The following is an 11628-nucleotide window of genomic DNA, read 5'->3' as shown; positions in this document are numbered from 1 at the left end:
AAACAAACCGGTCAGCTGACCTCTAACGTCATGCGCCGCCCATTCATCCGCCTGCTTTAAATTATTTATTTTCTTTTTTTTTTTAACTGTAGTTGTTTTTGCGCAATGATTCAACACATCACAGAATCGCGGTTACAAAATGGAATTCCTAATATTTTGAGGGATTTTTTTTTGTTGTTTTTTTTTTCCTTTGGTAATTGCAAATGTATGTCTGTTAGCTAAACGGCTAATTTTCCACTAGCCCTTTGTCGAGATTAGCCATTAAAACTAAGAAAAAATGCACGTACTTATGTTAAAACTGTTATAAAGTCGCCATTAAAAACACAATTCTGGGTATGAAAACATAATTATTTTGTGAGTTACTAAGTTTTGCTAACTGTAATTGGGTCAGCTAGCTAAAAGGCTAATTTCCCATTATCCCCTTTGTCTAGATTAGCCATTAAAACTAAGATTAATTAAATTTAATATTGTGTCAGTTTTTTTGTTTGTTATTTATTTATTTTGCTTTATATATATATATATATATATATATATATATATATATATATATATATATATATATATATATATATATATATATATATATATATAATTGTAAATGTGTCCACTGGCTAAACTGCTAAATTTCAACTGTTTGCTTTTGTCCACATTAGCCATTAAAATTAAAATAAATAAATGAATGAACAGTTTTTTGCACAATAACTTCAATCATTACAGAATCACTGTTCAATCCTGAATTCTGAGTATAAAATGTAAATAAAATATAAAAATATATATTATTTAATATAATTATTTGTGTTTATTTGCTCATTGAAAATGTATCAGTTAGCTAAACTTGTCCAGATTAGTCATGAAAACTGTAATAAAAACAAGTCAGCAGAAGAGGAAGCAAACCAAAAGGACTAAAACTGCAGCTACAACACAATCTATCAGGATGAGGCAATAATGCACAGAAAATGAAGTAGTTTTAGTTAAGTAGCAGTTTCAGGATGAAATGCAAAAGAACTGGGAGAATCACTTTCTATCTTAAATTATCACCATCTCTGACTTCCTCAAAATTTACTGAGCATAAACTATGAGATAAGTTTTATTTTAGTGGCAACGTCACCACAAGTCTGTAGTGTTAGCACACTGAGTAGCTAATGAGGCTAACATTAGCATTAGCTTTGGAAACCATGAAGGACCTTCCCCAAATGGTGCTCCTGTCCTGAGTTCTGCCTGACAACAATGTCCTCCTTAGTCTGCCATTTACAGAAGTCGAGAATAAGTTTCCATTGACAGGTCAAGATTTCTTTTATAGATTTTTGGAAATATTTTTGATTTCCAAAAGTTTAACTACTTGATAAAAGGAGTTTAATTCTGTAATAAAGGAATCATCTGTGTTACCTGTATTGTAACTGTACTGCACACACTTTAGCCCCCTCTTGTGGTCAAAACTTAACAACAAAATTCCACTATCATTCCCAGTTAATTGTATCACAGCTAAACAGTAGGACTTAGACTTTTTCTTGTTACAAAATCTGTCTCTTTGGAAAGTTTATGTAGTGACAGAGTGTGTTAAATTTCTATATTTGCCATGTTTCAAAAGCAACTGATCCAGAAAACATCTTGTTTATTGCAACTGTCTTCTTCAGTAAGATATAAACAGCAAATATCACCAAAAAAAGAACATATGTATATGAGAGAAAATCTGATCATTACTAGGAGCATATATATAAATCCCAGCAGTACATTTACATTTGATGTTGGGAAGTCAATCTAATCAGTGTAAAACAGTGACGATCAGACACTAAAGAGACACACAGAGACACTGAATGACCAGCAGACCCCATAAAAGATGCAAAACAACTATAAAGAGGTGCAAAACAGCCACACAAAGATGCAAATGCACCTCAAATAATCTCTAAAGTACCACATAGAAATGCAAAACAGCACAAAGAGATGCAAATTAGCACAATGAAAAGTACCACAGAGAGTTTTCAATGTAGCAAAAAACATTCATATGTACCACAGACAAATGCAAAAAAAAAATAAGTAAAAGAATACAAAAGTTCTCCAGAGAGTCTCAAAATGGCCTCAAAGACATGAAAAAGTACACATAGATCACAAAGAGACGCAAAAAGATGTAAAATTGCTAGGGAGAGGTGCAAAAAAGCTACAAAATATTACACCACAAACCATTCAAAAGTACCACAAACAGATGCAAAAATTCCTTAAAAAATTACAAAAGTATCAAAATGGCCACAAAGAGACGCAAAAGTATTCAAAGAGATAAAAAAAAGTGCACATAACATGGAAAAGAATCATAAAGAGTCTCAAAATGACACACAAAGGTAACAAAGAAGTACTACAAAACATGCAAAAGTACCACAATAAGATGTAAAATACCACAACGGGATACAAAATTACCACAAAAAGATGCAAAAATACACTAAATGATGCAAAAGGACCACACAGTCACAGAAATACACAAAATGGGTTAGGGTTAAAAGTACCATAAAGAAAAACAAAAATATCACTGTCTTAAGATAATCACAAAGAGGTACAAATGCATTACAAAGAGTTTAAATATACCATAAAACATTCAAAAGTGTCATAAACAAAAGCAAAAGTACCTAAAAAAAAAAACGCAAAAGTATTCCTAAGAGTCACAAAATAGCCACAAAGAGATGAAAATGTATGCAAAGAGGTACAAAAATACCACCAAGGGTTTCAAAAGTATCACATAAAATGGAAAAGGATCACGAAGAGTCTCACAATGTCCATAAAGAAACACAAAAGTACTAGAAAACATGCAAAAGTAGCACAAGGTGTAAAACACCACAACGAGATGCAAAAGTACTCAAAGAGATACAAAAGTACCACAAAAAAGATCACAAAAATACACAAAATGGTCACAAAGATGTGGCAGTACCGCAAAGATTTTCAAAAATACCACAAAACCCTCAAAGGTACCATGAAGACATGAAAAAAATCCCAGAAGGAAATACACAGTATCATAAAAGGTTTCAAAAATAAAATCTAACATGGAAAACAATCACAAAGAGTCTCAAAATGTCCACAAAGCAACACAAAAATATCACAAAAGTACAACTAAACATGCAAAGTACCACAAAAAGACCATAAAAATACACAAAATGGCCACAAAAAGAAGGTACCACAAAGAGAAGAAAAAACTACCAGAAAGACGTACAAAAGTTCCAGTCTCAAAAACACCACAAAGAAAAGCAAAAATAATCACAGAGATACAAAAGTACACACAAAAGCACAAAGAGTCAAAAATACTACAAAACATTCAAAATACCACAAAGACGTGAAAAACACTTGCTGCATATTAGGTTTATTATGCTGAAGAAAAAGTCCGTAAGTGAACACTTTTCCTCGTGTTTCTTGCATGTTTTTATTTCATTTCCAGGACAGAAAGGTGAGAAATGAGGCCGAGGAGAAGCTGCAGGTTTGATGTTTGTCCAGCAGGTGGAGAACTCTGATCACCTGTTGCTACCGGCGACCATCTGCACCTTTTCTCTGCAGGAACTGAATCCTATGAATCTGCTGCTGAAGCTGGTTTTAATCACAGAACAGACACGATCGCTCTTCATTCCACTCCCAACACCGAACACGAAATCGTTCCAGTTTATTGACAGAATACCTCCTGGTAGTTTGTGTTTTTAGGTCGAGCGATGCTGCGACTTCCACCCAAAACCCCCAACTGTTGCTCAGTCGGATGTGTGTGTCGTACAGATGCAGGAGAAATATCGGTGTTTGCATGAGTCCAAGCGAGTGTTTGTGGGCAACAAATGAAGTCAGTCAGAAAGGATCTGCCACCGTCCGGCGCTGTGTTTACCCCAGTGTGGTGCAGAGGCCTCGGGACGCCCCTGATGAAGTACTGCAATGTGTGTGTGTGTGTGTGTGTGTGTGTGTGTGTGTGTGTGTGTGTGTGTGTGTGTGTGTGTGTGTGGTTTTAGTTTCTTTCCACACACACACACACACACACACACACACACACACACACACACACACACACACACACACACACACACACACACACACACACACACACCTGCGAGCCCGGGGAGCCTTCAATCAAATATTAGCCGTCAATATTTGGCGCTGCCTCCCAGCTCCCCCCGGCTCATTAGCTGCTGCTGTGGCTCGGCGGCTCTCGCCAGGAGGCTCTGCGAGCTGCACAGGCGGATAAAGCGCTGATTTGTGCGATATGAAATGTTGACACTGTTACAGCGTTATGTGCTGCGGTGGGGAGGAACAATAGCGGGGTGGTCGATAACAATAACAGGCCAAGGATATGAAGGGTGCAGAGGTGGAGGAAGGGTCCGGTGCTCTAAGCCTCGTGGATTTGCCGTATTAAATCAAAAGAACAGAAGCTTTTTGTTCAGAGGAGAAGAGTCGATGCACCTAAAAGACGTACCGTTCAAAAGTTTGGGGTCAGCCGGACAGTTTCGCACTTTTATTCATGTACTAACGTAATTGCACAAGGGTTTTCTAATCATCAATTAGCTTTTCAACACCATTAGCTAACACAATGTAGCATTAGAACACAGGAGTGATGGTTGCTGGAAATGTTCCTCTGTACCCCTATGGAGATATTCCATTAAAAATCAGCTGTTTCCAGAATAGCCATTTACCACATTAACCCTTTGATGCTCAACATGGATCAAAAGTGACTAAAATCCAATGGAAAATGAGTATCTCCTGACCCATGCTGCGCATCAAAGGGTTAACGATGTCTAGACTGTATTTCTGATTCATTTAATGTGATCTTCATTGAGAAAAAAATGTTTTTCTTTCAAAAATAAGGACGTTCCTAAGTGACCCCAAATTTTGAACGGTAGTGTATTTTTGTATTTAAAGTCCCTCTCTGGTCGCTGATAACTCCTAAAAACTCATCTCTGGGTTACATATTTAGACATTTTTGCATCAAAATCACTGAATTTTATTTATCAATTTTAAAAAATTGCCTTCAATAAATCTTTTCCTTTAACCAGATTATTTAAATGTAATATGTGCGACTACAAAACCTTAAATGCCTCAACTGGGACCAACAAAACTAGAAAAAAAAAACTCCACAAACATCATTTCGGGCTGAACTGTAGGCAGTGTTTACTTGACACACTGTGGACACAAATATGGAAACAAATTAAAAATCTAAGTAGTAAAAAATAAACAAATAAAAAAGTAAATAAAAAATGTGTTTTTTTTAATAAAGAAATTCGGCTTTTGTTTTTGTTGAGAGAAGAAGTGTCGATTCTTCTTAATTATAAAAAGACATTTTTGTTTTTAAAGTCACTGGTTGTTGATCAAAACCATAAAAACTCAACTTTGAGTATCAAAGTTACATATTTAGACATTTTTCCATCAAAATCACTTTATTCTATTTCTTTTTGTTTTTTTAATTGCCATGTATGGAAATAAATTAAAAATGTAAATAATAAACTATAGTATTTAGAGCCACCATTTTTTCCCAATATTGGTAACGCCTGTGGACACTTGGAAAAATGTTGTACATGTTGACTGTATCATTATAATTTTTTTTTAATCCTCAAAGAAATTCAACTTTCGATTTTGGATTTTTATAGTTGCTCTCTGGTCATCAGTCACTTTTTTCCCCATTAAAATCATCCCCTTAAAATGGCCTAAATGTAACTGTCAGTTTTAATGTTGGTAGAATTCAGATATACATGTTCGAACCAGAAATAAATTCTATAAAAGAATCACGATACAGAAAGTCCCTGCAAGATAAGATGTTTAGGTTTGTTAGGTATGAGTACAAATCTGTTTTCTTGTCATGAGTATGCTGCAGTTTCATGATGCAAATGCTCATTAATGGTATTTGCTGCTCATTTCGCTCATGACACGTCTTCCAGCTAACAAAGACTCCACCTGGACATGTTAATGAGGTTAAAAGCTTGATTTCCACCAGAGTAGACCTCATTATAAAGAGTAGCCACAGATTCTACAGAGACTGGGTACTATTGTTTTATTTATTTATTTATTTTTTATTGTAATGCATCTTTAAGCACTTTAAAGATGTCAACTAAACTTGTAGTTACATTTCAAAATACTGAAATCCCAACACACTAGCTACCGTTCAGGGGAACATCTTGTATGTTTCGGTGTCAGAAATCCTTTGCGATTGTCATTTAACAGAAGCTAGCAGTTAGTCTGAAGGCTAATTTTCTTGCTGTGTGTTCATGGACTGTATCTAAAGATGGACAAACCCTCAGAGTCTAGTTTTGCATATCTACAGCTCTGAAGAATGGTCTGACTGCACCTTATTATCATTCTGCTATCGGGGGAAAAGAAACACTCTGACTTGCTTATACTACTTTAAACCAATCTCAGTCACCTTAGGTGGCGCTAAGCCCAGGATGTAGTGATGGTGCCCCTGCAGAATAGTGGCAGGGGTATTGTTTTGGTTGAAATCTGTCATTAAACTGGATAATCTACTGGCAAGAGAACAATGCATGATCCACATCTTCGACAAAGTCTGCCATTTTCACCATGTAGCTTGCTGCTTTTATTGTTTCCTGTAGTGAAAAAGGGTTTTAAAAGGAGAAAGCGGAATGAAATGCACAAAGGAAACAGCTGGTGAGTCAGACTGAATCTGTATAATATACATAAATACATCTAATTATAGTCATGGGTTGTATTTTATTGGATGGAGGAAGAGCAGGGATGGGGGTCAAGTGCTTGAAAGTCCAAGAAATTTTACATTCATGAGCCTTAACAATGGTATAATTTTCTTGTATAATTCAGTTGTTGGCTTGTCTATAATGTGTTGGTATATTATACAAATATACATCTGTGGGCCATGGACTGTTCTGTGTTGCACCCTTCTCATCAAGTCTTAGGCCGTTGTTACACTTGACTTCTGCAAGGGTCTGCATGACGTAAATGTCATCAACCCAAGTCCTCGAGAGTCGATGCACAGCCAAAAAATTGTTGGCAACAGTTTGCACTCTTGGCAATAATGTCTATTCTGTGAATATGTAGATGCAACATACAGCACATGACTCGAGTGGACGAGAAAAGTAGAATAAGACCTTGTTTCTACCCAACTCTGTGCACTTAGGCGACTCAATCAGAACTTTTTTTACTCCGATGACAATTTTTGCGATTCCAATGCGAAATAAAACTCCTTCTGTTTCTTTTCTGGACCAGAATTTGTTTTGTGTACGTTAAAAAAAATTGCAACTTTTGAGAGACCGGACTGTGCGGCAGGAAGTTGGGCTCAAATTAGCTAACATGCTATTCAGCTGCTTGACTATGATGACAGTCAAATAGCCCAAATGTGTAATTAAAAGAAAACTAGTTTAGCTAGTTTGACACATGCTAGCTGTGTAACATACTGAGTGCACACATACTGTAGTGGTACATACATCTTATAATGAAATATTTCACCAAAGCTAGCTACGCAGCTAGCAGCGTAACCTTCCCCTTTATTACCCACCTTAAACCACTGGCTTCGTGTGTGTCAAAGAAATTCTCCATGTACATATTACATAAAAGAGTAAAAAATGTTAAAATTAGCCATAAGTAAATGCATTCCTTGCGCTGAACCCCAGGGGGCGTAGTTTGTATTTCATACAGAATTACAGACACCAAAGAAAGCTGTATGAAAGTTGAAACAGGTGAGTCATATATAAATAAAAACAACTGTGAAACAGTCGTCATGAATGTCTGTAAACATGTTTATTTCTGCAATAAAGTTGGACATTTTAACATGGGAGTCTACGGGGACCAATTTGGTTTTGGAGCCTCAAGTGGACACTCAAGGAACTGCATTTTTTGCCATTCAGACGTTTTATGAGAACTGGAGGTTGCTGTGTTGCTTGTGTACACTATATTTTCAAATAAATTGCCCTGTTTGTTCCAGTTGTGGTATCTTATGCATTATAACTGAGTGAAATGTGTAAATAATGACAGAGTGGGTTTACCCACCAATCCAGAAGGGAGTAACCCCCTGATGGTAAACACGCAGACAGAAGAAATGCAGCAGCCATCCCCAGAGTAATAAAACCGAGGCCCTTCAGTCATCAGTGGACATCCTGTCGGCTTTTTTTATATGTCACAGATAATGAAATCCCCTCCTGGTAAATCTTTTCTGACCTTTTTTCGCTCACTGTGTATCCATATGATTTTCTGTTCCTCCTCCACCAGCCTTCCTATATTTTTTCCAGCAGTTTGAGTATTAAACTTGAACCACATCCCTCCCCATCGCTGCTCCACTCTTAGTGATGCTCATAAATCCATCAGAGCTGAGTGGACTGATGTTGATGCGGTGATTCTGCAACTACAGTAACAAGCAATGCTGCTGGAGAGCATGCTTCTTGGGGAAAACAGTTTTGCTCTGCATCAGGGCACGGCAGCTAGAAGAGGACTTTGGCTTTGGCAAGAAAAGGATCGTAAATACAGATGTATTAGTTTTTTCTTTTTGGCTGCCTCCTTTGTTTCTGTCAAAGTTTGTCGGGTACATGGCATAAGAAAAATCACTTCAAGTTCATAAACACCACCACGAGACACTGCGTGGGAAGCAAAACAAGTAAAATAAATGGCAAATTTATCATACTTCCTTTTTCAAATCAGGAGCTTTATCTGTTTTCTGTTCATTCATTATTAAAAAGGCACATTTTGATTTGTGGTGTCTCTTTTTTACCCTCAAGCACAACATGTAATGATGAGTTATCATCAGTCACATTTGATTAAATATGTGGATACATACACCAGTCAGCGACAACATTAAAACCACCCATCCAGTATTGTGTAGCTTCTTCTTGTGCCATCAAAACAGCTCCAACTATCTAAGGTGTCCTGTGGTATCAGACAACATGATGTTGGCATCAGATCCTTCAAGTCCTAGAAGTCGCAAGGTGAAGCCTCCGTCCAACAGATGCTTGATCGGACTGAGATGTTGTGAATTTGGAGGCTGAGTCGAGATCTTGAACTCAAATCATTCCAGAGCAATGTTTGCAATGCGGTAGGGATTGTTATCCTGCTGAAAGAGACCATTAGGGAATAGCTGCCATGAAAGGCTAGATGCGGTCTGCGAGATGTCAAAGTAGCATCCACATGAATGCAGGACTAGAACATCACACTAGCACCTTCCCATCTTGTAGCCATCTCATCCCAAGTAAAAACATGATTCATTAGTCCCATTCACCTTCCATTGCTCCATTTTCCAATTCTGACGCTCATGTCGCCCTTTGAAGCTCAATGCATGATCTGACACCTTTCTACCAAAGCTGGCAATCAGGTTTCACCAATCTGGGATTGGACTAAACAGGCCGTCAGTCTCAAAGTGCATCAACAAGCTTTGAGTGTCCAGTTCACCAGTTGTCTTTCCTTGGACCACTTTTGGTGACCAGTGTATACCAGGGACACCCTACAAGAACTGCAGGTTTGGAGATGTTCTGATCAACCATCAGAATTTGTCAAAGTCACTCAGATCATGGCCGAGTCAAGATCTTGACCTCTTGGTCGTGGTCGTCAAACCATTCCCGGACAATGTCTGCAGTGTGGCAGCGAGCATTATCCTACTGGAAGAGGCCATCAGGGAATACTGTCACCATGAAAGGGTGGACAACCCTCAGCAGTGTTTAGTTAAAAGTTAAAGTAACATCTACATGAATGCAGAACTCAGGGTTGTCTGACAGAACACTGTCCAGAACATCAACTGCCTGTTTCCCATCTTGCTGCCATCTCTTTGCGACGTAAACCAAACACCTGACTGTCCTCTCATAAAACAAACGTGATTCATTAGACCGATTCTCCTTCCATTGCTCCATTGTCCAGTTCTGACACTTCATACACAAAAAAATGTGATGTTCTGTATGTTCTTCCAACTTTCTATCAAAGCTAACATTCAGGTTCCACCAATTGTCCTTCCTTGGACTACTTGGTAGCCACTGCCTACCAGGAACACTCCACAAGGTTTGCAGGTCTGGAGATGTTCTGACCAAGTCGTCCAACCGTCACAATTGTCAGAGTCACTCAGGTTATAACCATTTTCCTACTTTCCAACACATCAACTTCAATGACTGACTGTTCACTTGCTGCCTGATACAACCCGCTACTTGACAGGTGCCACTGTAACGAGGTAATCAATGTTATTCCCTTCACCTGTCAGTGGTTTTAAAGCAGTGGTTGATCAGCGAATATCAATTTCTTCAAATTAGCTGAGGCAGCTGACAATCTTTCCCTCTTGGTATGGGAATCACTGCACATTAGTCTGTCTTATTTCATGACATTTTAGACCCACATTAAACTCATTACAGCCAGGTGCCTTCCACATGCCGACCATGTTTGTGTGGATCATTTTACTTCAAATCCTACTGATATTTCTGCAACATGAGAAGCGTTTGGTCAGTCCTCAAACCCTCAGAAGACTTGGTTTTAGGGTTGAAAGGGTAGAATTACAGACAGGTCCATAAACATTTGGACATTGAAACGATTTTCAGTGTTTTGGCTCTGCACACAACCACAATGGATTTAAAATGAAACAATCAAGGTGTACTTTAAGTGCAAGCTTTCAGCTTTAATTTGAGGGTTTTTACATCCAGATGAGGTGAACAGTGTCGGAAAATGTGTATTTCATATACACATTTATAGTTTTTTTTTGAGGGACTAAAAGTAATTGGACAAACTAACAAAATTATAAATCAAACTGCCACTTTTAATATTTGGTTCCAAATCCTTGAACCCATAAACATCACCAGATGGCTTTTGTCCCTGGTGATGCTCTTCCAGGCCTCTACTGCTGCTGTCTTCACTTCCTGCTTGTTCTTGAGGCATTTTCCCTTCAGTTCTGTCTCCAGCAAATGAAATGCAGTTCAGCTGGATTCAGGTCAGGTGACCGACTTGGCCATTGCAGAACATTTCACCTCTTTCCTTAAAAAACTCTTTGGTTGCTTTCACAGTATGTTTCAGGTCATTGTCCATCTGCACTCTGAAGCCCCATCCAATGAGTTCTGACGCATTTGGCTGAACAAGAGCAGATAATATTCCCTGAAATACTTCAGAATTCATCCTGCTGCTTTTGTCAGCAGTCACATCATCAATAAATATAAGGGAACCAGTTCCATTGGCAGCCATACATGTCCACGCCATCATACGACCACCACCATACTTCAATAATGATGTGGCCATGATAAGACCACCACCATGCTTCACTGATGACGTGGCCTTGATACTACCACCACGCTTCACCAATGAGGTGGCCATGATACTACAACCATGCTTCACTGATGAGGTGGCCATGGTACTACCACCACCGTGCTTCACTGATGAGGTGGCCATGATACTACAACCATGCTTCACTGATGAGGTGGCCATGATACTACTACCAACATGCTTCACTGATGAGGTTTCCATGATACTACCACCACGCTTCACTGATGAGATGGTCATGATATTACTACAACCATGCTTCGCTGATGAGGTGGCCATGATACTACTACCACCATGGTTCATTGATGAGGTGGCCATGATACTACCACCACCATGCTTCACTGATGAGGTTTCCATGATACTACCACCACCATGCACCACTAATGAGATGGTATGCTTTAGATTTTGGGCAGTTCCTTCCCTTCTCAATACTCCTTTCTTCCG

The sequence above is a fragment of the Amphiprion ocellaris genome, chromosome 3 (genome assembly GCF_022539595.1).
Source record: "Amphiprion ocellaris isolate individual 3 ecotype Okinawa chromosome 3, ASM2253959v1, whole genome shotgun sequence".
NCBI classification, from domain to species: domain Eukaryota; kingdom Metazoa; phylum Chordata; class Actinopteri; family Pomacentridae; genus Amphiprion; species Amphiprion ocellaris.
This window is presented reverse-complemented; position numbering follows the sequence as displayed.